Source organism: Salmo trutta, chromosome 4, assembly GCF_901001165.1.
Source record: "Salmo trutta chromosome 4, fSalTru1.1, whole genome shotgun sequence".
Classification (NCBI taxonomy): Eukaryota; Metazoa; Chordata; class Actinopteri; order Salmoniformes; family Salmonidae; genus Salmo; species Salmo trutta.
In genome coordinates, this window is record NC_042960.1 from 12297468 (window position 1) to 12302207 (window position 4740).

Below are 4740 nucleotides of genomic sequence, written 5' to 3' on the forward strand. Positions count from 1 at the left end.
GGGTGAGGCTTTTTCTCAAAGAATTGTGCCAAAAGTCTTAGCAGCCAAATCAGAACTAGAAATGTATTAACAGAATTGTAGAACATTACGTAATTATGCAGTTAAATTGAATTGTAAGAAAAAATATATATTTTACAAAAATGCTTTTATTGATTGTAAAAATGATTCTAAAAAGGTATGGAATACAGTTAAGGGTCTACTTGGTACATCTATCTCATCATGCCCATCTAGTGTGGAGGTTGGCAGGAGAACAATAACAAAACCAGCTGACATTGCCAATCATTTTGCAGATTTTCTTTACAAAGAAAATGAATTTACTGAGCAATAATGTAAACATACATTCTTCCAAACAAGCTATTGTCCAATGGTTGATGATCATATTATGAGCAACAAGACCTGCTCTTTTAGTCTACAAATGGTGTCAATAGGAGGTGTTAAACCTATTGAAGTCATTACCCGATGATAAATCTACAGGTTATGATCTTATGGACAATTTTTTTTACTTCGCTATGCTGCTCCCCAGATTGCAGCTCCACTTAAATATATATTTAATTGGTCACTGGAAAAGGGGATGTTTGCAAATGTATGGAAGCATGCGAAACTGTGTCCTATTCCGAAAGACAGCAAAGAACCCATTACTCCTGCCAATAGTCGACCAATTAGTCTACTCCCTTCACTCAGTAAGATATTGGAGGGTATTGTGAGTAGACAAATATGGGAGTACATGGAAAAGAATGATCTGATTACAGCCAATCAGCATGCTTATCACAAAAACCATTCCACTACCACTGCATTGGTTGACATGACTGACCAGTGGCTCAATGCTGTGGATAATGGCAGGTTTGTGGGTGTACAGTCGTGGCCAAAAGTTTTGAGAATGACACAAATATTAATTTTCACAGTCTGCTGCCTCAGTTTGTATGATGGCAATTTGCATATACTCCAGAATGTTATGAAGAGTGATCAGATGAATTGCAAAGTCCCTCTTTGCCGTGCAAATGTACTGAATCCCCCCCAAAAAATTCCACTGCATTTCAGCCCTGCCACCAAAGGACCAGCTGACATCATGTCAGTGATTCTCTCATTAACACAGGTGTGAGTGTTGACGAGGACAAGGCTGGAGATCACTCTGTCATGCTGATTGAGTTCGAATAACAGACTGGAAGCTTCAAAAGGAGGGTGGTGCTTGGAATCATTGTTCTTCCTCTGTCAAACATGGTCACCTGGAAGGAAACACGTGCCGTCATCATTGCTTTGCACAAAAAGGGCTTCACAAGCAAGGATATTGCTGCCAGTAAGATTGCACCTAAATCAACCATTTATCGGATCATCAAGAACTTCAAGGAGAGCGGTTCAATTGTTGTGAAGAAGGCTTCGGGGCGCCCAAGAAAGTCCAGCAAGCGCCAGGACCTAAAGTTGATTCAGCTGCGGGATCGGGGCACCACCAGTACAGAGCTTGCTCAGGAATACCAGCAGGCAGGTGTGAGTGCATCTGCACGCACAGTGAGGCGAAGACTTTTGGAGGATGGCCTGGTGTCAAGAAGGGCAGCAAAGAAGCCACTTCTCTCTATGAAAAACATCAGAGACAGACTGATATTCTGCAAAAGGTACAGGGATTGGACTGCTGAGGACTGGGGTAAAGTCATTTTCTCTGATGAATCCCCTTTCCGATTGTTTGGGGCATCCGGAAAAAAGCTTGTCCTGAGAAGACAAGGTGAGCGCTACCATCAGTCCTGTGTCATGCCAACAGTAAAGCATCCTGAGACCATTCATGTGTGGGGTTGCTTCTCAGCCAAGGGAGTGGGCTCACTCACAATTTTGCCTAAGAACACAGCCATGAATAAAGAACGGTACCAACACATCCTCCAAGAGCAACTTCTCCCAACCATCCAGGAACAGTTTGGTGACAAAAAATGCCTTTTCCAGCATGATGGAGTACCTTGCCATAATGCAAAAGTGATAACTAAGTGGCTCGGGGAACAAAACTTTGATATTTTGGGTCCATGGCCAGGAAACTCCCCAGACCTTAATCCCATTGAGAACGTGTGGTCAATCCTCAAGATGCGGGTGGACAAACAAAAACCCACAAACTCTGACAAACTCCAAGCATTTTTTTTATGCAAGAATGGGCTGCCATCAGTCAGGATATGGCCCAGAAGTTAATTGACAGCATGCCAGGGCGGATTGCAGAGGTCTTGAAAAAGAAGGGTCAAACACTAAAAAATATTGACTCTTTGCATCAACTTCATGTAATTGTCAATAAAAGCCTTTGACACTTATGAAATGCTTGTAATTATACTTCAGTATTCCATAGTAACATCTGACAAAAATATCTAAAGACACTGAAGCAGCAAACTTTGTGAAAATTAATATTTGTGTCATTCTCAAAACTTTTGGCCACGACTGTACTATTTTTAGATTTTAGTGCAGCATTTGATTTAGTGGATCATGAAATAATTTTGACAAAATGAATGCATTGTGGTTTTAAGAAGGTAGCATTGAATTGGGTACAGTCATATCTAACTGACAGGAAACAGTCCACCTATATCAATGGTTCATTTTCTTCCCCTCATGCTTTAAACTGTGGAATACCACAGGGCAGTTGCCTTGGGCCACTTCTTTATTTAATCTATACCAAAGACCTTCCTTATGCCTTATCTGTATCTCAAGCTACTATATTTGCAGATGATACTACAATTTATACAGCAAGACAATCGGTTCAACAGGTATGGCAAGCTTTACAAGGAGATTTGGAGAATATCAGGGAGGGGGTTTGCCGGAAAACTTGTTTTAAACACCAAGAAAACCAAAGTTATGTTGGTCTGTTCCACTAAGAAAAGGCCAACACAGCATGGGATACAATTAAGTATGGGGGGAGTACAAATTGAGGAAGTGGCAGAAACCAAACTACTGGGAGTGCAGCTAGACAACTGCTTATCATGGTCGCCTCAAACAACTCATCTATGTAAAAAAAAATATCAAAACAGCATGCATGATCAGAAGGATAGCTAAATATTTACCAGGAAAGATTCTTAAGCAAATAACACAAGCATTAATTGAGAGTCAGGTGAACTAATGTTCTGTGGTCTGGGGAAATGCATCAGAAAGTGAAATTAGGAGGCTGCAGATTGCCCAGAACAAAGCAGCAAGGATTGTTTTAAGGTGGGGATATGGTTCATCTGTTGTAGTCATGCGCAATGCTCTTGGTTGGTCATCAATCAACAAGATAATTGAAAAAAGCATGCTTATTTTATTTCATAATATACACAATTTAAAACGTGCAAACTCTATTCACAACGGTATTCAGTTGGTAAGAGACAGACATTCAGTAAATACTAGGAATAGATTGTCCACCATCTATGTGTTATCTAGACAGAAAAGAGAAATAGGCAAAAGAACATTTCGATTTAGAGCAATAAAGAAATAGAACATTTTACTGAGCAAACCAGAAACCTCTCAATATATACATTTAAACAATACTTTAAAACCATTTAAATATAATACATAGAAATGTTGTGTTGGACTATAATAGATGAAGATTCAATATATTTTTAGACTGAGTATTTATCGGGTCAATATGTTAGTGTATTATGTCTGTTTGTAACAGTGTGTTTATATGTGAAAATGTGTTCGTATGCTAGATTGTATTTTAATGTTTAAGGACTCTTGGAAGATTAGTCCAAATGAGGACTAAAAGAGATCCAAATAAAAATCTAAAAAAATGAAAAACCACCATGCTTCACCGTAGGGATGGTGCCAGGTTTCCTCCAGATGTGAAGCTTAGCATTCAGGCCAAATAGTTCAATCTTGGTTTTATCCAAGAGTCCTTTAAGTGCCTTTTGGCAAACTTCAAGCGGGCTGTCATATGCCTTTTACTGAGGAGTAGCTTCCGTCTGGCCACTCTACCATAAAGGCCTAATTGGTGGAGTGCTGCAGAGATGGTTGTCCTTCTGGAAGGTTCTCCCATCTCCACAGAGGAACTCTGGAGCTCTGTCAGAGTGACCATCGAGTTCTTGGTCACCTCCCTGACCAAGGCCCTTCTCCCCGGGTTGCTCAGTTTGGCCGGGCGGCCAGCTCTAAGAAGAGGCTTGACGGTTCCAAACTTGTTCCATTTAAGAAAATGTTTTGGTACTTTTCCCCAGATCTGTGCCTCGACACAATCGTGTCTCTGAGCTCTACGGACAATTCCTTTGACCTCATGGCATGGTTTTTGCTCTGACATGCACTGTCAACTGTGGGACCTTATATAGAAAGGCGTGTGCCTTTCCAAATCATGTCCAATCAACTGAATTTACCATAGGTGGACTCCAATCAAGTTGTAGAAACATCTCAAGGACGATCAATGGAAACAGGATACAGCTGAGCTCAATTTTGAGTCTCATAGCAAAGGGTCTGAGTACTTATGTACATAAAGTATCTGTTTTTTATTTTTAATAAATTAGCAAACATTTCTAAAAACCTGTTTTTGCTTTGTCATTAGGGGGTATTGTGTGTAGATTGATGAAGACATTTAAAAAAATAATCAATTTTAGAATAAGACTAACTTCACAAAATGTGGAAAAAGGGAAAGTGCCTGAATACTTTCCGAATGCACTGTATAGTGTACCTAACAATATGGAGCCATTGGAGTGAATTATAAAAAATTTCCATGTGTTGATTTAAGAATTAATTATAATGTTTTGGTTCGACTGAGATAAGGGGCACTAAGTCCCCACAATGATACAAAAAGTCAGTCACCAC